Here is a 24,723-nt window from a genome sequence, read left to right as displayed (position 1 = left end):
TAGAATCATACCATAATAACTTGAGACGAATAGTTTTGTACATCAACTAGTACAGGAGATCCAGCTTGCTAAATAAGGAGAAAAATGATGCAGAACATCTGCATATTAATTATTTGCACGGAAGCTTCTCTGTGCAAAGTGAGAGGGATGAACTCCCATTCCTATGGACAAGAAAGGAAGAATTTGATGAACTCACTTTCCTGGAATAGGCCAGTAGGGAATCTATGAACGCTGACTGACACCAGGGGGCGTGGATGCTCCACACAGTAGCTGAGCTTTGCAGGGATAATGGCTGCTGTCTTCTCACCTGGATCCCCCTTTCCCATGGAGGTAATGAATAAAGTGACAGTGCCAGAGAGTGTCAGGGAAGCTCTACCCTCCCGTGTTCCCTCCCTCTCCCTTTCTCCTCTAACTCTTCCTTCTCTCAGGGTACAAAAGCACGTGTAAAGCACGTCCTGTGCTTAGACTGTCTGCCTGTTACCATCTCCATCACTGCTCTCTGCCCTCTCTTCAAACTGATACCTTCTCCATTCTGTCAGCACAGGCTGTGTGCAGCCCTTAGGCAGGGGCCCTCTATGATGACGTGGCTCCCCTCTCAAAGAACACCTGCCTTCTGTTCACTGTGCGCCCGCCGGACACACCCTCTCTGCACTGAGCTTCCCCAGGTGTTGCTTATGAAAGCTGCTTCAGTTGATATTTGGGTGGCTGCTTGGATTCCTTTAGCTAATTTTGCCTGTAATTCTGAAGGGGAAGAATCAGCACCCTGGCAAGAGTGCAGGCAGTAATTAGGATCACCTCCTCAGGACATGAAATCCTATCTGCGGGGCTGTGGGAACAGGAGAGGGCATTTCCACTCTTTACTGCCCATTGTAATTCACTCAGCAAGACTATCCATAAATACTTCCATCTTAACATATTTTACAGATACTTCTGGGGTGTTAACTGAAATTCATTCCCACACTGAATAACTCAATGCCCTCGACCCTATGATAGGTAGTACATCTTTCCCGTTTTATAAGAGGAAACTGAGGCATGGAGAGGTTAATTATCTTTTCCATGGGCACCCTGCTGGACAGCAGCAAAGCAGGCATTGGAGCTCAAACCAGGCCTTGGTGGCTGCACATTTTGAGCTCTTCACCAACATAGTGTGTGGCCTTTATTTCTTCTTTATATGATGGTTGCCTGAAAATTTAATTAAAAATTCAAATTTTATAAAGTTAATGGAAAATGGAAGTTAAAGATAACTATTTTGGTGCAAAAAATTTTGAAAGTCATGTGTATGAGAAGTCTTAAAAATATGCAGGGATTTCAAAAAATTTTTACCTTTCAAATAAAATGAAAATAAAAAAAATTCAAAAATGTTTGCACCAAAATAGCCTTTTATTTCTATTTTTCCACGAGCTTTTTCAATCCCCCTGGTATTAGTATAGGCTATACTGCAGATATAACCTTGATATACAGAAACATATCTTCTTTTTAGAGGACATCCATGTGATGCTGGTTCACTCCCCTAATACCTGCAACAGAAAGGGTTGGGCCAGGCTGAAGCAAGCAGCCAGGAACTCCATTCAGGTTTCCCATGCGGTGGCAGAACCCCAAGTACTTAGGCCACCACGTCCTGCCTCTCAGGATGCACTTTAGCAGGAGCTGGATCAGAAGCAGAGCTGGGACTCAAATCTAAGCACTCTAATATGGGATGCAGGAGTCCCAAAAGGCAGCTTAACCTGCTGTGCCTGCACCACCACTCCTCCACCACCTGCCCCACCAAGTGACACCTGGTGCTGGAGAGAAGCTCAGCCCTCACGGAGTTTTACCTCCTACTGAGAACAGAAAGACAACCGAAGTAATGGTAAACCTCCTTTCCTTTCTTTTACCTTTCCACATTACTTGCCGACTATCTGTTAGGAGCTGCATGCTGTTCTAGAAACATGAGGTGTTCAAGGACGCACAGAGAGACAGGAGTACTTTCTCTCAGCACTTCCGTTCTGACAAGACAGTGCTGAGTGCCTTGGGGATAGATAGAGCCAGACAAGGGAAGAGATGATAGCAGGTGGGAGTTATTTTGTTGATGGTGTAGAGAAGGTGCCATTTGAGCAGAAAACTAAAGAAGTGAAGGACATGGCCTTGCTAAGTATCTTGGGGAAGAACATCTCAAATAAATACAGAGGCATGGGCAGGATGGGGTTTGGCAAGTTCAAGGCACTGCACAGAGAACCCTCTATGGCAGGCAAGGAGCAAACAAGGGGAAGAGATGGACTTAAAAGAGATTCCGGGGGCTGGCACTGTGGCATAGAGGGTTAAGCCGCTGCCTGCAGTGCCGCCATCCAATATGGGTGCCAGTTCAAAACCCAGCTGCTCCACTTCCGATCCAGCTCTCTGCTATGGCCTTAGGAAAGCAGTTGAAGATGGTCCAAGCTCTTGGGCCCCTGCACCCACGTGAGAGACCCAGAAGAAGCTCCTGGCTCCTGGCTTCGGGTCAGTATAGCTCTGGCTGTTGAGGCCATCTGGGGAGTGAACAAGAGGGTGGAAGACCTCTCTCTCTCTCTCTCTCTCTCTGTAACTCTGACTTTCAAATAAATAAATAAGAGAAAGCGAGAGCGACAGCGAGAGAGAGAGAGAGAGATTCCAGGGCCTGATTCACAGGCCTAAAACAGTCACTTACTCAGAAACCCCGTATCAACAGCATTCTCTAATGTCCACGGTCAGAAAAGCTCCACAATTTGTGGAAGGCTATTAGCATCATCTTAGCTTCCATAGGTGGGTTCTTGTTCAGTTATTCCTCTATCTCTGCAGAACTTTTCCATGACCCTCAACATCATCCAAGGGCTCAGACCATCTTCTTTTAATTTGCTCTGCTGGTCACACTCTCTCCAGCAGAGTCCCCAAGAGGCTGAATCCTCGCCTTCAGCTCATTTCTAGCACAATGCCTCAGACTATGGCCAGGACATAACAGGTGCCCAATAAAAGTGTTCTACACTGGGACTAGTGTGGCACACAGGGTTAAATCACAGCTTATGACACCAATATCCTAAATCAGAGTATGAGTCCCAGTCCCGGCTACTCTGCTTCTGATCCAGCTCCTGGCTACTGCACCCACGAAAGCAGCAGAAGGTAGCCCAAGTACTTGGCCCTATCACCCATGTCAGGGACCCAAATGGAGTTTCAGGCTTCGGCCTGGTCTGGCCCTGGCAGCTCTGGCCATTTGGGGACTGAACCAGTAGATGGAAGATCTCTCTCTCTCTCTCTATCATTCTGCCTTTTGAATAAAGAACTTAAATGTTCAAACTGCAAAAACTGTAACAGAAAGGGCCAAATGATTATGTGCTAATCTAGACACTCTAGTTGAGTGGGAAATCCCTGAAAGTGGTAATTAGGACACCCTTTCTCATAAACCTGTAGGAAACACTGAGTTTTGCCGTATTTTCCTCATACTGGAAAGGACAGAGAGTGAGATAAAAGTTTTAAAACTAAGATAGAAAGAAGTGCCATTGCATTTTCTGAGACAAACCTTTTACATATATCATCTCATCTCTGACACAGTTTCTTAGAGTGCATTTTTAAAAGGGACAAACTAGAAAAAGGCATCTCCTTGGTAACATGTTTTAGAAAAAGGAGCCGGGGCCAGCGCTGCAGCGCAGCGGGTTAAAACCCTGGCCTGAAGTGCCAGCATCCTACATGGGCGCCGGTTCTAGTCCCCGCTGCTCCTCTTCTGATCCAGCTCTCTGCTATGGCCTGAGAAAGCAGCAGAAGATGGCCCAAATGCTTGGGAGACCTGGAAGAAGTTCCTGGCTTTGGATCGGCTCAACTCCAGCTGTTGCGGCCATCGGGGGAATGAACCAGCGGATAGATCTCTCTCTCTGTCTCTACCTCTCTCTCTGTAACTCTGCCTTTCAAATAAATAAAATAAATCTTAAAAAAAAGGGAAAATAAAAAGGAGCCAGGGCTCACACCTGCACGAAAGAATTCAGGGTATATGTCTACTTCTTCCATCAGAGGCTCCTGGTTGGTCCAGTGAAATTTTGGAATAACTAGGGTAGTGACCAAGAGTGGTCTTAAGAATGCAAACTGCAAAACTCCTAAACAATAGACCACCCAATGACTCCGCCTTCACAAGAAAGTAGTGAGGCCTGAGACAACTCCTGACTCCTAACAGCAGCATTTGTTTTCCACTGGGCCATTGTCTGAGACAGAGAAGACAATGTAAATAACCAGTGTCCAAGTCCACTTTCCCACAGTGCATGCTCAGTTGCAATAAATATCTTAACATTTTTCAAGCTAAAAAGACACAAGGGAATCTGGTGAAGTCAAAGGAGAGCACCTGTGAATGCCCAAACACCAAAGAAAGAGGGACTGACGTCAGAGGCCGTGCAAACCAGCCTGAAGCCCCAAAGTGCACCCAGCATCAGAGAGCAGGCCAACGCCTATGACTTGAGATGAGGCCAGGAACAGGAACAAAACAATCCTACCACATTTTGTACCAGACACCCCCGGAGCAATGAGGCAAACATGGTTACTGCTTTTGGCACAACTAAATAAATACAAAGGCAGCAACCAACAACAAGCCCTGATCAATCAGGAGATGTCAAGTGTTTACTACCTGTGCACACAGTAAAACTTATGTTGTTGGTTCAATCTTTATTAACTGGTGAAGATTTTGCTCTGTTAGTGTTAAGACAAAAATATATATGCAAAAAAGCATCAAAATCAGCAACTATAATAATTCTTATTTTATACACAAATCTATAAATGTAAGTAATATCATTATAAATCTAAGTCTCTTTTTTTTTTTGACAGGCAGAGTGGACAGTGAGAGAGAGAGTCAGAGAGAAAGGTCTTCCTTTTCCGTTGGTTCACCCCCCAATGACCGCTGTAGCCGGCGCGTTGCAGCCAGCGCACTTCGTGGTTCCGAAGCCAGGAGCCAGGTGCTTTCCCTGGTCTCCCATGCAGGTGCAGGGCCCAAGCACTTGGGCCATCCTCCACTGCACTCCCGGGCCACAGCAGAGAGCTGGCCTGGAAGAGGAGCAACCGGGACAGAATCCGGCGCCCCGACAGGGACTAGAACCTGGTGTGCCAGCACTGCAGGCAGAGGATTAACCTAGTGAGCCGCGGCGCTGGTCTATAAATCTAAGTCTTAAAAAGCATTGTGTCATAGTTAATTGGTAGTATATTATTTTCTGGTTGTACTTAATAATTTATCGAGACCAGCATTGTGGCATAGTGGGTTGAGCCTCTGCCTGCATGCCATCATGTCATAGGGGTGCTGGTTTGAGTCCTGGCTGCTCCACTTACGATCCATCCAGCTAGCTCCCTGCTAATGCTCCTGGGAAAAGCAGCGGAAGATAGCCAAAGTGCTTGGTCCTCTGCACTCATGTGGGATGGAGCTTCTGGCTCCTAGCTCTGGCCTGGCCCAGCCCTTGCCGTTGCGGCCATTTAGGGAGTGAACCAGCAGATGGAGGAACTCTCTCTCTCTCTCTCTCTCTCTCTAACTCTGCCTTTCAAATAAAAAAATCTTAAAAAAAAAAAAAAAAAGGATTTATCTCCCAAACAATAACATCCTAGATTTCAAAAGTTCTATGCCTGTTTTTTACTAGTACTCTTAAAATTCAACAACATTTTATTTTTAAAAGTAAGACTGTTCCTTGGGGCTGGCATTGTGGCATAGCGGGCTAAGCTGCCACCTACAATGCTGGCATTCCATATGGATACCAGTTCAAGTCCTGGCAACTCCACTTCTGATCCAGCTCCCTGCTAACCTATCTCTGAAAGCAGAAGAAGATGGCCCATACTTGGGCCCCTGCACTCATGTCAGAGACTGGATGGAGTTCCTGGCTTCAGCCTGGCCCAGGCCTGGACTTGTGGCCACTTGGGAAGTGAACCAGCAGATGGAAGATTTCTCTGTCTCTTCCTCTTTCTCTGTAACTCTGCCTTTCAAATAACTAAATAAATCTTTATTAAAAATATATGTTCCTTTACTGATTTATAGTTAATAATAGTCAAATAATGACAGCATGAATTTCTCCATTTTTTGGTCCCTCTGTTTGGAGTAAGATGAATTACTCTGAAATTCTAGTTTTTACAATAGATACAGGTTTATGGCCAACTCCTCAAGTCACCATTCAAAAAGTCACAGAAAATCTCTAACGCCTTTTAAAATATTGTTTTTCAGTCAAGTAAAATGTGAAAGCTAAGGCGTGCACTCCATTTGAGATAATTAGTATTAAAATTTTACTTCTGCATTTTCAGAAAATCATAATCACACCAACTTCTGGAGTAAAACTTTAAGATTATGGGTAAACTTTAAGATTATTTTTCCTTACGAGAAAAATTAGAGTAAATGGATTTTGTGTGAATCCATCAACACTAATATTTACAATTGATGCTAACAACATCCAATGAAAATGTGTGGGTTTTTCCTAACAATACTGAATTATATTGGTTTTCTCATTCTTGAAGCAATTCTGTGAAACAAACAACATTTTACCAGTTAACTCAAACACTACTGGAAGATAATACTAAGTAACCATGTCACTTTAAAATCTAAAATGTTGGCCTCTCCCTCTCCAGGCCGCCAACACACACACAAGAACAAAGCTGTGACTCCAGACAGCTTTGGAACATCCATATCCATGGCTTCAAATATTAGTTTTATGTTGAATCAGAATGTAACCAATTACTTCAAATTGCACTCCCCTTCCCCTACTCTGCCGATGTTTCTTGGAGGAACAAATAACCTCTAAACTATAAAAATTAGGAATGATAAGTAACCCAAAGTTTACCTTAACTTCTAAACCTCCATGGCAGGCACAGTGCAAGGGACCTTCACATAAAGTTCATGGAAAATGTGCATTATGAAAAAACTATTGCAATAGCTTGGAGATTAGTCTGGGTATCCTAAAGGTCCTTGTGTTAAAGGTTTGGTCCCCAAAGTCTTCTGGTAATGCTAAATGGATTAGGAGTGGAGACTTGATCCAATTATGGTTTGTAGGTGGGTCTGGCAGGTCTTCTGTCACACGGGCTCACCCTCAGCAGGCAGTTCTCATAAGAGGGCCGTTTATAAAAGCCAAGTTGGGCCCAGCAGCTCTCTCCCTGCGTTTTGGCCCACCACATGACCCTTCCTCTGCACATACTCTGCCACCCACTGCCCTCAGCGGACACCAGACCAGTGAGGCCACCTGATCTTAGATGAACCTCCAAAACCAGAAGTCAAAAACTCAACTTCCTTCCTCTCAAGCATCTGCTCACTAACACAACCATGCATAGATTTCCAAAAACTTTTGTACCAAATAAACATCTTTGAATCTGATTTTTCATGAACTTTCAAAACCTTTTGTATTCTTCATAAAAGTGCTTCAGAAAAAGGGAGTTTTACTTTGCTTAAACCTTTATCTTCTTGCTTTGTTTAGTACCCACCTGTTTCCTAGCTCTTCCGCATCCAAACTCTTGCTAAGCTATTAGATCTACACAGTAAGCTGTATCTTCTACCACAGAGACTTTAGTCGAAGAGAGGCCCTGGGACGATCTTGGGTGACGCGAATCCCATAGAGTGACCATTAGGTTTGAGAGAAGAAAAGTGAGCTAGGGGGTGATCTGCTCATACATAACCCTTCCTAAAAAGGAAACCTCATGCACAGCCCTAAACAGAATGCATCCCCTGTCTACTCCAGCTCCTCGGAGGATGGCCTGTGGCAGGACCTGAAAGCCAGTGTCATCCCTAGTAGGAGAGGATATTTAGCACCTTTGGTGGATTAGGAGGAGGGCCAAATTCATACTTTTGTTATTATTGCCACTTGACTTGTACTCGTCTTTTATTTTCAGTGGCTGGGGAGATCCTAAATTCTATCACTCAAAAGCAGAACAAATCTGTTTCATTTTTCCTTGATAATACCGACCACCCCAAGGAGTGTGTTCCTAAAACTCCTCCACCCCACCCAAGCAGGGGCAACACACTCAGAAGCGCAGTATCCCATCTTGGTACAATTTTTTTTTTTTTTTAATTGTAAGAGTCAGTGTCTTGGGTGTCCTGGGTGAAGCTGTCTATCCTAATATCAGTATCTCCCTAACAACAGTCTCTGCTTACTGACTCAATCACCACAAGGCATTGATGTGAACCACTTAGCAATCCCCAGCTATCTGCCACAAGAAACCACGTATCAGTGGTGAGCCCAGAAAACAGCCTGTACTCATATTTTGTGACTTCCAGAGAACAGTGACATTTTAGAATGAAATTCATCAGACACATATATTCTGACCTCACTCATAAATATCTTGTCTTCCTTCCAAAATAAAAAAAAATACATGTCTGATAACGAAGTTCAGAACTTCTATTCATTTGCAACACTAGAATATTTTTCCTCGGGCCTGGCTCCACTACTCTCACAGCCTAGCATATAGGACCACTCAAAAATCCTGTGAACCCAGCCAATCAGCTCTTCTGGGTTTTTATTTAAGCTTGATTCTCCAGTTTCATCCATGCAGTATACATAATAACTATCATCACACTGATTTTATAGAGAAGGCAGAAAGGAAGGGAGGGAGGAGAGGAAAAAATGAGAAATAAACAAACAACAAGACCAACAAATTAAGCATGTCACAAGTTAGAGAAACACCTAAGAAGCCGAAACAAACCTACCAGCGTGGGACTTCCACTCGGAGGACACACTCCTTCCTTTGGGGTCTGTAGGAAACAGAACCCATACTGGCACCATCTTTAAAATTCATTTTTAAATTTCTCCTTCCATTGCAGTCAAATGATCTAGACAGCATTGGTTTCACATCCTTAATTCTTATCACTGCAACTAGGGCCAGTAACATAAAACCTAAACACGCAGTAGCTCAGTTCTCACCAGTCCTCCCAAAAGACCTTTACCCCAGCCACTGAGAATAAAAAGAAGAAAGTACAAGTCAAGTGGCAATAACAGCAGAGGTGGAATTCGGCCCTCCTCCTAACCCTCCAGGGGTGCTATAAGTCCTCTCCTACCGGGGTCATTCTGGCTTTCTGGCCCAGATCATAAATCCTGAGACTTGCTGCAGTCAGCAGATGCAAGTCACCCAAAAGATGACGTTTCTGCACCTTCTCACGGTGTTGTCACAAGCTAGTCACTTCACACAATGAAAATACCTGCAGAAGTGACTCCCATAGACATCATTCTAAATTTGCCAAAGTTTGGGGGAAAGCTCATTATTACAAATGACGATACCACTACCTGCTTTCTCTCCTTGTAAGTATAAACAGTGCTTCATATCACACACACACACACACATGCTCACAAATTTTCCTAATATGGGGGGGTGAGGGTGGTGCTAGAAAGCACCATAAACTTAATAGAGGGAAAATATAAAATATAAAAAGCAAGACTCAGAGAGCTTAACTGACTTTCCCAAAGACACAAAGCTACTTAGATATACAGCTGGAATTAAAACACATCTGTCAGGGCTGGTGCTGTGGCGCAGTGGGTAAAGCCACGGCCTACAGTGCCGGCATCCCCTATGGGTGCTGGTTCGAGTCCTGGCTGCTCCAATTCTGATCCAGCTCTCTGCTATGACCTGGCAAAGCAGTAGAAGGTGGCCCAAGTGCTTGGGCCCATGTACCCATGTGGGAGACCCAGAAGAAGCTCCTGGCTCCTGGCTTTGGATTGGCATAGCTCCAGCCATTGCTGAACCAGCAGATAGAAGACCTCTCTCTACTTCTCTCTCTCTGCCTCTGCCTCTCTGTAACTCTGCCTTTCAAATAAAATAAATAAATCCTTAAAAATAAATAGATAGGGCCGGCGCCGTGGCTCAATAGGCTAATCCTCCACCTTGCGGCGCCGGCACACCGGGTTCTAGTCCCGGTCGGGGCGCCGGATTCTGTCCCGGTTGCCCCTCTTCCAGGCCAGCTCTCTGCTATGGCCAGGGAGTGCAGTGGAGGATGGCCCAGGTGCTTGGGCCCTGCACCCCATGGGAGACCAGGAAAAGCACCTGGCTCCTGGCTCCTGCCATCGGATCAGCGCGGTGCGCCGGCTGCAGCGGCGGCCATTGGAGGGTGAACCAACGGCAAAGGAAGACCTTTCTCTCTCTGTCTCTCTCTCACTGTCCACTCTGCCTGTCAAAAAAATAAATAAATAAATAAATAAATAGATAAAACACATCTGTCTTCAATCCTAGAGAACTTTCCATAATAAACAGTACAGTGTCCTCAGATGGACTTTAAGTGAAACAGAAGGAAAGACCAAATAACTGGCTAAGGGGAAATAAAGGTATCTGGAGCCTTATCCAGGCCAGGCCTCAGGCCTCTGCCAAATTGTGTTGCCACTGTGAGCCCGAGTGTCCTTGTTTGTAAATGATGTTTCCCCTAAAGGGTTACTTCAAGGATCAGAAATCATATAAATTAAGTCATCCAAACACAGCTGTTATATCAAAAATATTTTCTAAGATTCTGCTTCCCAGAATTGATTTTATAAAATATAAATACCAAAAAAAAAGTCCACCCCACTGCCCAGAATAGATTCAGGGGCCATATATCAATGCAAGCATACATACTTCACTATCTATGGTAAATGCTACAAATATGTAAGATTTGAAAAAAGCAGTTAGAAAAAAGTTCAGAGCAAGATGACGTTGTTCAACCCCTGACCTGCAATATAGATCTAAGAAGACAGAGTAATGACATGTGATATTTCATCACAGTGTGCCAAAGCAGACACAAGTCCAACATTACTCCTTTAAACAAGTCTTTGAGCAAACAAAGGGATCAGAGTCAGATAACCCAAAACAGTATTTAATAGAACTCTACTGCACCAGGCTCTTTCTCTCCTCCCCATACCTCCACCCCTTACATACACACACATCTCTTCAACTTTCCAGTAATTCTCAAATTTCTTACAAATGCCTTACTTAGAATTACCTGGAAAACTGCTATGGAGCCAACTTTTCCAGCCCTGTCTCAGACCTAAAATTTGAGAACCAGTAGGTTAGCTAAATCTCAAAAAGCTACCTTAAGGCAAATGTAGAAGGGGCCAGCACAGTGGCTCACTTGGTTAATCTTCTGCCTGTGGCACCGGCATCCCATGAGGGTGCCGGGTTCTAGCCCCGGTTGCTCCTCTTCCAGTCCAGCTCTCTGTTGTGGCCCAGGAGAGCAGTGGAGGATGGCCTAAGTGCTTGGGCTCCTGCACCCGCGTGGGAGACCAGGAGGAAGCGCCGTGGCAGCCATTTGGGGAGTGGACAAGTGGAGGGAAGACACTTTCTGTCTCTCTCACTGTCTATATCTCTACCTGTCCAAAAAAAAAAAAAAAAAAGTTAAAAAAAATGTAGAAAACTTCTGTACCAGTGGGGTTTAGAGTTATCAGCTATCTGTTTTTATAAAGACCACTGTAGCTCTTTCAATGCCTGTAAGAATCACCTGGGAGCTTGCAAAAACACATGCATTCCTGGACACCATATGTACAGGGCTGGACTCATAGGTTTTGGAGTGTGTGCCCATTTAGCAATCACAATGATAGAAGGTACAACTGAAAGTTCAAGGGCCACAGGTTTTAAGCTTTCTCATCCTAACTACTTTATTGTATTAGAGGTTAAATAACAATTAAGGATGTGATTGTTGAGGAAAATGATTCATGTTTATTGGAAAAAATGAACCTAGAGGGTCTCACTATTTGTATTAAAGATGATTTGGTTTAAGAAAAGGAACTATGACTTATATTTTGAATATTATTACTTCTTGAATTGATCAATACTTGTGATGGGCTGAGAATGGCCTGAGAAAATCTGATCTTTTAAAAGTATGGGTATTGGGGCCGGTGCTATAGTGCAGTGGGTTAAAGCCCCGGCCTGCAACGCTGCCATCCCATATGGGCACCTGTTCAAGTCCTGGCTGCTCCACTTCCAATCCAGCTCCCTACCAATGTGCCTGGGAAAGCAGCAAAAGATGGCCCAAGTGCTTGGACCCCTGCACCCATGTGGGAGACCCGGAAGAAGCTCCTGGCTGCTGGCTTGGATTGGCTCAGCTCTGGCCGTTGCAACCATTTTAGGGAGTGAACCAGCGATGGAAGACCTCTCTCTCTCTCTCTCTCTTTCTCTCTCTCTCTCTCTGTCTCTACCTTTCTCTCTCTCTCTATGTGTAACTCTTTCAAATAAACAAATCTTTTTAAAAATTTTAAGAAATAAAAGTATGGGTATTAGCAAAGTGAGAACATTGGGCAGGATGTGCCTAGTTCTTCACTTGATCAGGTGCTCAGTTCTGTAACTTCTTCTTTACAGAAAAAGATACTGAGATGGTTGATGTTCTGTGCCAACTTGACTGGGCTGCAGGATACCCAGATGCCTGGTTACACATCTCTGGATGTGCCTGTGAAGGTGTTTCCAGAAGAGGTCTGCATCTGAACTGGTGAGCTGAGTGAAACAGACAAGCCTTCCCATGTGAGTGGACCTCCTCCAGTCCCATGAGGGTCGGAACAAAAAGACTGAGGAAGGCGAAATTCAATCTTTGCCTGATTGAACTGAAACATGATCTCCTGGATGGGGAGCTGTGAGTGCTCAGGCCTTCAGACTTTGGGACCTATGCCGTCAGCTCTCGGGCTCTCAAGGTCTTCAACCGACACCACCAGCCTTCCTGGGGCTCCAGCTTTCAGAGACTACATTCTTGGCCTCTGTAACTATATGAGCCAATTCCTATTAATAAATCTCATTCTTGATAGATGGATATCACCCAATGATTGTTTTCTCTGGATAACCAGAATACTAGTATACTACTCTTCACATAGCAATTCTTGGGTAGAAATGGAATTACGTCAGTAAGCAACTTCCTTTTAACTTCCAAAGTCCAACTTCCTATCTGGGTCATCAAATAGCATAATGTTTTATTACCTTATATTCCTTGTGATGTAAATGAACTACTTCCTAAAGACCTGTTGTACTCTTCTCTTGGGAAAAAAGAGATGTTGCCACTAAGCGGTGATACAGTCATATTACACACAATTGATTCCAGTAATCTCTATTGATTTGTCTTTGAAGTCTGAAGTATGCATGTGGGCTTCCACAGTTTTGGTGAGGGTCCTTTGGAACATTTCTGGAAGTCTGTCTCTGATTTTTAAAAATCTAATTATGGCTATACACACCCAGGGGCAACTTCCATTTTGTACTCACAACAGTGCTATGAACATTTCTATGGCCAAAGGCAGAATGCCTTCTATCTCTCCAATGTACTGTGAGTTCTGAGCCCTAAGCGCTGTAACATAATTAACATCAGGTCATACCAAAGCGGTATGAACAGTAGGATGGCTTACACATTATTCCGTGCAGAGTTAAGAGTAGAGGTTAACAGAGAGACAGAGGTGCCAGAGTTCCCTCAATGATATCAGTCACTAAGCATCCCCTCCTTATGTCAGGCATGCCAAGAATAAAGAACAAAATTCATCTCCCAACATGAAGGATTTCATAACCTAGGAGATGAAGACAAGCTTTATACAACTACATAACAAGCAAGACAGGGGAAAAAAGACGCTGCTAGTACTTCAATTTCAACACAACCCTGACCCAAAAGGTGGCATGTACCAGGAGGAGAGAGGCAAAGAAGGGTGCTCCCAACACAAGGAATAACACCAGCGAGTCTCAGAGGCACAAAACTTCATGACTTCTGCAGAGCCCTACAAAAAGCCAGTGTCACTACACTACAGAGTATAGGAGAAGAAGCAGTAAAAATAGGGGTGTGGAATATTAAGGCATGGGAGGAAGATAAGAAACAGGACCAGATTTGGGAGAATTAGTGGCACTATCAAAACTGATTTGAGGCTGGCACTGTGCCCGCCTGCAGTGCCGGCATCCTATATGGGAGCTGGATAGAGTCCCAGCTGCTCCTCTGCCAATCCAGCTCTCTGCTATGGCCTGGGAAAGCAGTAGAAGATGGCCCAAATACTTGGGTCCCTGCACCTGCGTGGGAGACCCAGAAGAAGCTCCTGGCTCCTGGCTTCGGATCAGCCCTGCTCCGGCCATTGCAGCCATCTGGGGAGTGAATGGAGCAAATGGAAGACCTCTCTCTCTCTCTCTCTCTCTCTCTCTCTCTCCGCCTCTGCCTCTCTGTAACTCTGCCTTTCAAATAAATAAATCTTAAAAAAAAAAAAAAGAATGATTGGACTAAAAAGATAGTTATATGAGTTGGGATCTGTAAGGCACCTAAAACAGTGGCTGGCCAGTAAGTGTTTGGAAAATGTTAAGAAAGTGAGAGAGATGATGGACCCCCGCAAAAGTTCAGGTGACAAGAAAAATGGACTCCATACAAGGTAATTAATACAAAGCAACAGAATGTAATAGGCACTTACATATGGGGAATGAAAGGAAGGGAGGGATCAAGGAAGACTTCCAAGCTTCTGACTTGGACAAAGGAGTGAATTACAGTGACTTCAACCCATCTTTAACCAAGATAAACATAAGTCAGACTGTTTGGGGAAGAAGGTAGATAATGTGCTTTGTTTTGCACACTCAAATTACTTCAGTATCATAAATTCTTTATAACATAGACAGTTTACACTTATTTTACAAAAAAGGACTCAAGAAAGTTAACAAGATATTCCCTAAATTGCATAATTAAAAGCTTCAGGCATTTAAAATTAAACTTTCCTAGTAAACTCCCTATACTATAAAAAAAAAAAAAAAAACTGAAAAAGTCATTCAAAAACACAGAAGCAATTAAGTTTTAAGGCTATATGGTAAGCCAGGAATCATCAGATACATTCAGTCACCAATGGGTCTTTACTCTTCTTTCTACTTCAAACCTCCATTCTCCCAGAGTTCTCCTAGGACTAAAAATGGTAAGTAGAACACTATCATATCCCTCCTCAAAAACATTCTGGTGCCTACTAAATACAGTCCAGACTCAACAGCACAGTGCCTGTGACACTGTTTCAGCACGGTGTTCCTGGATTTGTTCCACTCAACCCATCAAGTCTCAAGTCTCAACGTCTCCACGTACACTGTAAAGCCCCTTTTCTGCTGCTAATATCCCTTTAGCTTCAAGTATCCTTCCTCCTTCCTGGCATTTAAAAATCTACCATTCTGGGGCCACTGCTGTGGGGCAGCATGTTAAGGCCCCAGCCTGCAGCGATAGCATCCCATATGAGCGCTGGTTTGAGTCCTAGCTGCTCCCCTTCTGATCTAGCTCCTTGCTAATGCACCTGGAAATCAGCAGAGGATGGCCCAAGTCCTTAAGCCCCTGCATCCATTTGGGAGATAAAGAAGCTCTTGGCTCCTAGCTTTGGATCAACTCAGCTACAGCTGTTGCAGCCATCTGGGGAGTGAACCAGCAGATGAAAGACCTCTCTCTCTCTTTCTGTGTAACTCTGATTTTCAAATAAATTAATAAATTTTTTTAAAAAAGAATCTACTCATTCTTCAAGGATCAAATCAAACAGCTCCACGATGTCCACAAAAAGACTCCTGATTGACATGACTTTATACTCACACTGCACTTTTTTTATGCTTCTCATAGAGCACTTATTTAGTTATGTGTTAAAATAACATATAAGATTTATTAGAAGATGTTACAAAGTTCAAGGAAAATCTTTTACATTTTTTTAAATTTGAAAGGTAGGATTACATAGAAAGGAGGAGGAGGAAAAAGAGAGAGAGAGAGAGAGAGAGAGAATCTCCTATATGCTGGTTCACGCCCCAGATGGCCATATTGGCCAGTGCTGGGCCAGGCTAAAGCCAGGAGCCTGGAATTTCTTCAGGGTTTCCCACATGGGTGCAGAGACCCAAGCACTTGGGCCATCTTCCGCTCTTTCCCAGGTATATCAGCAGGAAGCTGGATCAGAAGTGGAGCAGCCTGGTCTCAAATCATGCCCATAGAGAATGCCAGTGTCACAGGCAGACTTAACTTGTTATACCACAACGCTGGCCCCTTTATTACAATTCTATAAAAACAAAAATAAACAAACAAAAAAAAATCACTCTTCAAAAAGTCATCACCTCACAGGGCCTGATGAGAAACAATTACAAGAAATTTTGCCCAGAAAACTCTAAAGATACCAAATCTCAGTAATTTTCTATTGGCTGAAAGAGCCCTTTGAGTCCTATAGGCCCCTCAAGCCCAGGGACCCAGTTATGCCACAGCCTCTCGATCTACATGTGCTATTGTTGAAATAAACCTAAGTACTATTTGGTCTTCCAACTACAAACTCTAAAGCACCATATCTAAAGCAGGTGTATTCTGGGTGAATCTTCCCTTACAGCAAGTTTCATACATTGAAACTTTTGAGCATCTCTTATCAGCAGTGTCCCAGGAAGACACAAAGCAGATGCATAATGCAACTTGTTTAAAAGAAAACAGCAGAAATTATCTCTTGCCATCCACAGTAGAAAAATGGCACTTAACAAGCATCCAAGCACACTATGACTATTAGAGCATCAAATCATTTCATTTGGTGGCTTTTGAGACAATTGTTTTAAAAAGGAGTTAACTAATGAATTTCAGGCTGAGAAAGGAGATTAACAAAAATTCTACAGCATAGCCCAAACTATTCCCTATTCGGTACACTGTTCCCACTACCTGTAGGCATGTAGGTACAGGCAGAGCATCCCTAATCTGAAAATTAAAAATCGGTTTCAGTTTTAGATTTTCAGATTAGGGATGCTCAATCAGCAAAATTTCAAAATCTAAAAAACTCTGAAATCTGAAGCTCTTCTGTTCCCAAGCAATTTGGATGAGGGATACTCAGTATGAACCTGTTTCCTATTTTAGGGTTCCTAAATCACACATTACAGTCTTTGAGCTTAAGCCATCTGTGAGGACAGAATATGGTATCTTGGAAGAAAGCTGGTACAATTTTCAATTATGGAAAACGTCTACAGGGGCCATTTACTGGGAAAGGAGCTATGCTGAAAAAACTCGGGGTGACAACAGGGCAAAAAGCAGAGAATACTGGATTGCCAGTCAGGAGAGCCAATGGGAGGCAACACAACATAGTGGTTAAAGGGAAGGACTTGGGACCCACACATTCCATATTAACTCAGATCCTGGTTCTGACATTTGGTAGCTGTGTGATATTGGGCAAGGTGGTTAACGTCCCTGTGCCTCAGTTTGGTCATCTGTAACATGGGACAACTGCAACACCTGAATGAAGTGCATGCAATAATGTAAGTATTTTTGGTCTGGCTCTGAAGCCAAAGGGCTGCATGGCAAGTCACTTAATACCTGAGCCTCCTCACCTGCAAAACAAAAGGATTAAATGCAAGCCCTTGCACAGCTCCAAAATGGCTCTAAACTGAAATACAGCACCCTACCAAACAAATCTGCAAGAATCAGCAGTATCAATTTGCTTAAATTTTGTTAGTCATACACTAATTTCACATAAAAGTCAACTCAGTCAGCCTATATTGGTTTTGATTCTCCAAGTTCAATATATCAGATGGCAGTTTTCTTCATAAACATTTAGTATCAATAAAGGAGATACAGAAAATAACCAAAATGTGTTTGGTCTTCCCACTTAAACTCAGTTCTAAGTTTACAAAACATAACGGAATTAATATGGTGACATAAAAAGTAGAAGCATGAGAAGGAAGCTAACTTAAGAACAGCTGAAAGTGTATGATAATTTTTTATCCATTCTGGAATTCTTGCATAAACTAGTACTATCCAGGCTCATGAAAAGCAAATTTCCTTTTGCCAACAAAACAGCACCAACTTTTTCTACACACTCTTCCTTGGTTTTTCCTCCTACTGCCCTTTTTCATTCTGGCTTTCTAAATTATGGTCTTCATTATAGGTGGAGTTCCTGGAAGTTATGAGCCTGTCTGGCATTTCAGATGCTGTAGAAACCCAGTGGACACATTATCACAACCCAGAAGAGCCAAGAAATCAGAGGATAAAAGCATAAAACACAGGGTTCCGTTTGCCTTCATGTCCAAGGCTGCACAGAGTTCATTCATGTTTGAAACCCCTCCCCTCCAGTAAACAAGTCAGCCTTTCCCTGCAGTTCTACACAGGGTCAGAGCAAGGTAAAACTAGACTGGGCACAGGCACACACTGTCCTCTCCCCATCGCCCCTCCGAAGTCTCTCATGCTACTACTTCTACAAATTAGGGTGACTCCTTGCAGTTGCTCCAGATTGCTGCTAACATGCCAAGCACTGTCCTCCAACCCTCTTCATATCCATTCATTTAGCAAACATTTATTGAGTAACTATTTATGAGTCAGACACAATGGCCAACAAGGCAGAAATGCCCTCTGGCACTGTGTTTTGAGATGATTTTTTTTTTTTTTTTTTTTGACAGGCAGAGTTAGACAGTGAAAGAGACAGAGAGAAACGTCTTCCTTCCATTGGTTCACCCCCAAAATGGCCGCCACAGCTGGTGCACTGCAGCCGGTGCATTGTGCCGATCTGCAGTCAGGAGCCAGGTGCTTCTTCCTGGTCTCCCATGCGGGTGCAGGGGCCCAAGCACTTGGGCCATCCTCCACTGCCTTCCCGGGCCACAGCAGAGAGCTGGACTGGAAGAGGAGCAACTGGGACAGAACCAGCACCCCAACCGGGACTAGAACCCAGGGTGCCGGCACCGCAGGCAGAGGATTAGCCAAGTGAGCCGCAGCACCGGCCTTCAGACGATTTTTAAAAGCAATCATAACAACGTTACTTTAAAGAAAATGTGGGGCACAACAGGAGTACGCAGTTGCACACAAACCCTCATCTGTGGAAACTAGTATTTATGGAGAAAGTGACATTAAAGTTGTCACCTAGAGAGGAGGATGCTGGGGGCAACCAGGAATGCCCCCAGGCAAGAAAACACAGAAGGAAAAGCAAAAGAAGTTCATTGTGGCTGAAGCATATGAGATAGTGGTAAGGAGGTGCACAGAACAGAGCAGGCACAGATGCAGACAGGTTAGCAGCTGCCACACTGTGAGGACTTGGGCTGGCATCACCACCCACTTAATATTCCATTTGTTGAAAATCCATTTTCCAACTACCCACAATAATAGACAAAGATCAATTATTAGAAAGTAATCAGATAACCACATCCATGACATGGTACTTTAGTACTAATAAAAAGAGGGCACTCCAAGAAGTTCATGGGAAAATGGAATTTTATTTTTGATGCAAAGAAAATGAAATCATATGTACATGGGTTCTTCAAACATTTCATAAAATATGTATTATGAAAAATCCATGGATTTCAAAACAATCTTGCAACAACACACTCATCTTTTAATCTTTTTTTTTTTTTTTTCACAAACTCTTCAAAGTACCCTTTTCATGTTAATGGAGAAGATCTCATGCGCATTTTAACAGGGTCTCTCCAGAGGCAATGAATGCTTTGGCCATAGTGACTACCAAGCAAGAATGTCAGGCTCCAAGACAAGCCAGTGGAGAAAATCTTTTGGGTCAATATAGGTCTTCCACAAACTTCATTTACCTATAATTTCTGTGTAAGTTGCCAAAGCATTCTGATTAGTCAGAGTAATTATCGCTAGTAAACTACAACAGTATAAGACATGCACTACATTCCAATTGTTATTTTCCTCATTCTAAAATATACAGCCAAAAAAAATTGAGAAAAAAATGAAAGGAAGAGACAGAACAGCAGAAATAAAATAATTACTTGCAGATGCTGTAACTGTTTAAATACATTAAGTAAAAATGTTAGAACTAGGGGCAGCTGTTTAGTCTGGCAGTTAGGATGCTGGCTATGATGCCCTTGGACTACCTAGGAGTGCCTGAGTTTGATATCCGCCTCCAGCTTTGTGCAAATGCCATCCCTGGAAGGCTGCAGTAATGGCTCGAATAGTTGGGTCCCTGCAACCCATTCTGGGCTCCTGGCTCTGACTCAGTCCATCCCAGTGGTAGGCATTTGGGGAGTAAACTGGCAGATTTTAAAATTATAAAAATAGCTTTAATGTAAGGAATAGTTAGGAAATGCAGTTGAGAACAATTCCACCAAGAGTAAAATTTACAAAGTAGCTAGGAATAAACCTAAGAAAAGTACTGGACTAAAAGAAAGAAAGCTATAAGATTTTGCTGAGGAATAAATGAGAACCAAATAGACACTATGCTCCTGGAGCAAATATTGTAAAAGTATTATTTCTCTTCTGAATCTAGAATGTAATACACTTCAAGAGGCACATAAAATATAAAACCATAAAGGACTAGAAGAAAACACACAATATGTAATTTCCCCACAGGAAAGGTATTTTTAACCTTTACACTAGCAGAAATCATGGTTTGACAGATTTAATTACATGGCAACACCCTCAAGCAACATTAAAATGATAAATAGAAAAAGCCCTATGAGACAAAGGACAAAACTATCCCCTCTACGTAAAGGACTTTCATGTACCTCCAGGAGAAAGAGGAACACAGCAAACCAAAACAGGAGCCAGAGGCACAGTGTGGAACTTGCTCCTCATTGTGTCCCGGCTACAGAAACCTCTTCAGCCCCAGCCCTTGGAAGTTACTCAAGTGTCTGGTCTCAGCTGACTACCGCAGGAGTGACCAATGGATGGAATTCACCCAGGAGCTTGCTCATTCCTAGAAATCTGGGATACAGATATCCATGGCACTTGGATTTTGATGGGTATCTGAACTAGCTATAGGCTGGGTAAAGTAAGGGCTGACATAGACGGCATGGCAAACCAAAGCCAGCTGGAATGAAGAGCTATGAGATAAGCAACAGGGTGGGGATGGCAGAGAGAAGCAGACCTCCAGTTCCTGTGTCTGGAAGCTCTGACTTTCCATTCCGTTCTTGGACATAACCCAAGTGCCTGTGGTATCTAGCCAATTGAAATTAGTTCAAGTAGGTTTTCACTGTAACCAGAGGCCCAACCAAAACATGTGAGCAGGCAGTTCACAAAGAATCGGACAAGTGGAAAAATGTTACCCGTATCAAAGAAGTGCAAGCCGAGGCATTCAGAGAGTTTTTTCAGCTGTCAAATTGGTAAAGATAAAAAGGCACTGAGGACGTGGGCATGAAGCTGAGTGGTTAAGCCCAAGTCCTATATCAGAGTGCCTTGGGTTCTAGCACCCACATCTGGCTCAACTCCAGCTTTTGCTATTTGGGGAGGCAGCAGGTGAAGGTTCAAGTGACTGGGTTCTTGTCACCTATGTAGGTGACCTGGATTATCTTCCTGACTCCTGGCTTCAGCCTGGCCCAGTCTCCCATTTGGAAAATGAGGCAGTACATGAAAGCTCTGTCACCATCACTATATCTCTATCTCTACCCTCCCGCCTCTACCGTGCGTGTGTGTGTGTGTGTGTGTGTGTCTGCCTCTCAAAAAAAAAGAGATAAGATAAAAACCATATTTACACAAGGCACAGTGAAGGATGGAAGAAATACAGGTGTTCATACTCTGGAAGGAAAAGTGCAAGCTGAAACATGTGTTCTTGTTTTAATAACTCTTAAAAATGTGCATGCCCTAAGAGGCAGCGATTATAAGTTTTTATTTTTAAGGAAATAATTATAAATATATACACACAAAAGTTACTTAGGAGTATTCACTGCAGTGCTATTTACAATAAGAACACAAAAGAAACAAAGACTACCTACAAAGTTTCTCAAATATCACTTACCACTTTCATGACTTTTTGCATATCCCTGTACCTCATGTACTGATTAATATTCTCCAAGATAGCTCACGATTTTTATGTCATCTACTCTTCCAATCAGCATTCACCGAGTGCCTATTAAATGCCAAGAACTACTTGTGGAGCTTACACTTCAGGAGACAGGCAGTAAGTGAAACGGGCAGCAAGTTAAGATATAGGGCTAAGAAGAGAAGCTAAGAAGGGAAGCTGAGAGTGGCAAGCGGAATATGAGGCTTTGGTTTGGGAGGAAAGCAGGTATAATTTCAGAGAAGGGAGCCGAGCAAGTGTGCAACAGAAAGGAACCTCTGTTTTGTTCTCTTTTTTTTCTTTCTTTCTTTTCCTTTTTTTTTTTTTTTTTTAAGATTTATCTATTTATTTAAAAGGCAGAGTTAGAGAGAGAGAGGGAGAGACATAGAGATCTTCCATCCACTGGTTCACTCCTCATATGTCTGCAATGGCAGGGGCTGGGCCGACCCTAAGCCAGGAGTCAGGAGCTTCTTCCAGGTCTCCCATATGGGGGCAGGGGCTCAATGACTTCCATCTTCCACTGCTTCCCCAGGCACATCAGCAGGGAGCTGGAATGGAAGCAGAGCAGCCAGAACTCGAACTCGTGCTGCTATGCCACAGTGCCAGCCCCAGAAAGGAACCTTTGGAAAGGTGAGGAGGAGGAGCAGGCCATGGGATGCTCTGAGGATAAGCTCTCCAGGAAGAAAGGAAAGCAGAGGCCCAGGGCCGAGGCAGAAGCAAGCCTGTTGTGTGTTCACTGACAGGCAGGTGTCAGATGCACCTGAGGCAGAGTGAGCAAGAAGAACATGAAAGCCTAAGTCAGGAGATACGGGGCACAGAGCAGGGCCAGGATCATGTAGGGACGGACCTGCAGCCATGCTAAAAACTTGGGCTTATACTCTGGGTGAGATGGCAGATCAAGAAATGGGTAAAAGACTAAAGTAGGGCACTGTGAAAAGGGTGTTGTAGAAAACCATGGTGACTCAGATCACAGCGGCATCAGGAAAGGGAAGAGTTCAATTGTGAATAGATTTTGAAGACAGAGCTGACCAGCTGGCTGGTGTGCAGGAATTCAGTGATGTCACTTTCATGTATTCCCTACAATTATTCCATGTACCATGTCACTTTCATGTATTCCCTACAATTATTCCATGTACCATCAGTGGTATCTATGTCAACACTATACTTTGAGAGGTACTCATTTTAAATAAACTGTAAACTATATACTGTATAATATCAGACACACATTAACTTGCACACACACACGCACAAATACACACAAAGGCAGAAGATACACATACCAAAATGGTGACAATACTAATATTTTAGTAATAAATAGATTCATTTTCTTTATGCTTTTCAAATTGCCTTCCATAAATACAGAATTCATGTCTGTAAATCAAGTTCCTTTTGGTATTGGGTTTAGTACGCAAGAAAATCTCATTCAAATAAAATTCTTTTTGATCAGACAGCCAGGCTGCTGACTATACATTCAGTGGAAGAGAAGAGAATGAGGATAGAGGCCTACAAGGCAGGGGTGAGAAGGTATGCGCAGAAGCCAGAAACTCACCCCAGGCAGCACATACAGAATAATCTTAAAAACCTAACAGATGCATTACCACATGCAAAGCACAAGATGCAGAAATAAAGCATAGATAGCAAATGTGAAACGCTCTTGGACCAGCTATGGTCAAGCTCTTGGCCACTCACTGGGGCAGGGGCCAGCTGCCTGCTAAGACCTCCCAGTATTAACAAGCACTCTCAACACATGCCAATCTATGACAGTATATTTTATAAACTACTCAAATGCTTTCATGTAAATGTCATGTAAGCTATTATCAAAATAAAATAAACATTAGTATGCACACACAGAGTTCAAGAGTTAGAGGGTAAGAGCAAGTTCAATAAAAATCAGAGTAGCCTCTAAGAGAAATTGAGCATGCTTCTTCTCTCAGTTCTACTAGTGTAATTCTCTTAGGTAACCGCATTAAATGGAGGTTTTTAGGTCAAATCATTTAGGTTGATGTCTTATCTCTAACTAGCAAAAGACTATAAATGAGCACAGTAAATGAAATGAGAGAAAAAACTCTAAAAGCATTCTGGTCATCTCTGAGGCTTTCGAGTAATCCTCCACCTTGTTTAAGAACAAGGATGACATTACACTAAGCTCAATCAGATCAACAACTTGTATTCTGGAGACACTGTGCTGCACATCAGGCAGACGCCTCCCAGGCAAAGTGATAGTCACTCTGGGAACAAAACCATGAGGAATGTTCTAAATGCCTGTCATGTATAGACACGGCTCTCCAATCTCTCTATGGAAGACGTAATTGCACATGGTTTTAAGTTATCCCATTTATGAAATGATTCTATGGCTTAACCAGTCACTAACAGTGTGAAATGATGCAATACCATCTGACACAGCTCACTTGGAATTCACCTCACGGCCTGAGTAGGCTTTCCGATCTCTAAAACAACCCTCTGCCAACAATGTTAGCCTTAGTTTTGATTTCAGGGAGGGCTATGGCTCCATGATGTGATCAGGAAACACTAAACATGAAAAATTACCCAAAGGTCAACAAGAGACCTTGAATGGAACCAGTCTGACCCTCCCTTCTTTGTCTCTTCTGCTCTCCAAAAGCATTTTTGTGACTAATGAATGCAAGTATCATTACTCAATCATAAAATTAAAAAAAAAAAAACAACTAACTGGAGTTGGGAAAGCTCTCTTAAGGAAATACAAACCAAAAAGTTCCATTCAAAATAATGTACAATGGGGGCCAGTACCATGGCACAGTGGGGTAAGCTGCTGCCTGCAGTGCCATCATCCCCTATGGGCACCGGTTCCATTCCCAGCAGCTCCACTTCCAATCCAGCTCCCTGCTAATGTGCCTGGGAAAGCAGAGGGGGATAAGCCAGGTACTTGGGCCCCTGTACCCATGTGAGAGACCCAGATGGAGCTACTGGCTCTGGCCTGGCCCAGTCCTGGCTGTTGAGATCATTTCAAAACTGAACCAGCAGATGGAAGCTCTCTCTCTCTCTCTCTTCTTTTTAAATAAATAATCTTTTTTAAAAAGTTCAATAAAACAAAAAGGCCTCACCGTCCTTTCACCTGTTGCAGTTAACATGTATGTCAAAAGGCTGTGTGTTTCCCAGACATCAAAATCAGTCTCTGAAC

General features: G+C 43.3%; 1 protein-coding gene across 21 annotated transcripts in view; it reads right to left on the bottom strand.

Moving 5' to 3' along the window:
- PSD3 (pleckstrin and Sec7 domain containing 3) overlaps window positions 1-24,723 on the bottom strand; it is a 588,112-nt gene that overhangs the window by 298,029 nt on the left and 265,360 nt on the right. The window lies entirely within an intron of this gene.

This window comes from Oryctolagus cuniculus, chromosome 8 (assembly GCF_964237555.1).
Source record: "Oryctolagus cuniculus chromosome 8, mOryCun1.1, whole genome shotgun sequence".
NCBI classification, from domain to species: Eukaryota; Metazoa; Chordata; class Mammalia; order Lagomorpha; family Leporidae; genus Oryctolagus; species Oryctolagus cuniculus.
The sequence above is the reverse complement of the archived record's forward strand: the minus strand, read 5'-3'. Positions and strand labels throughout refer to the sequence as shown.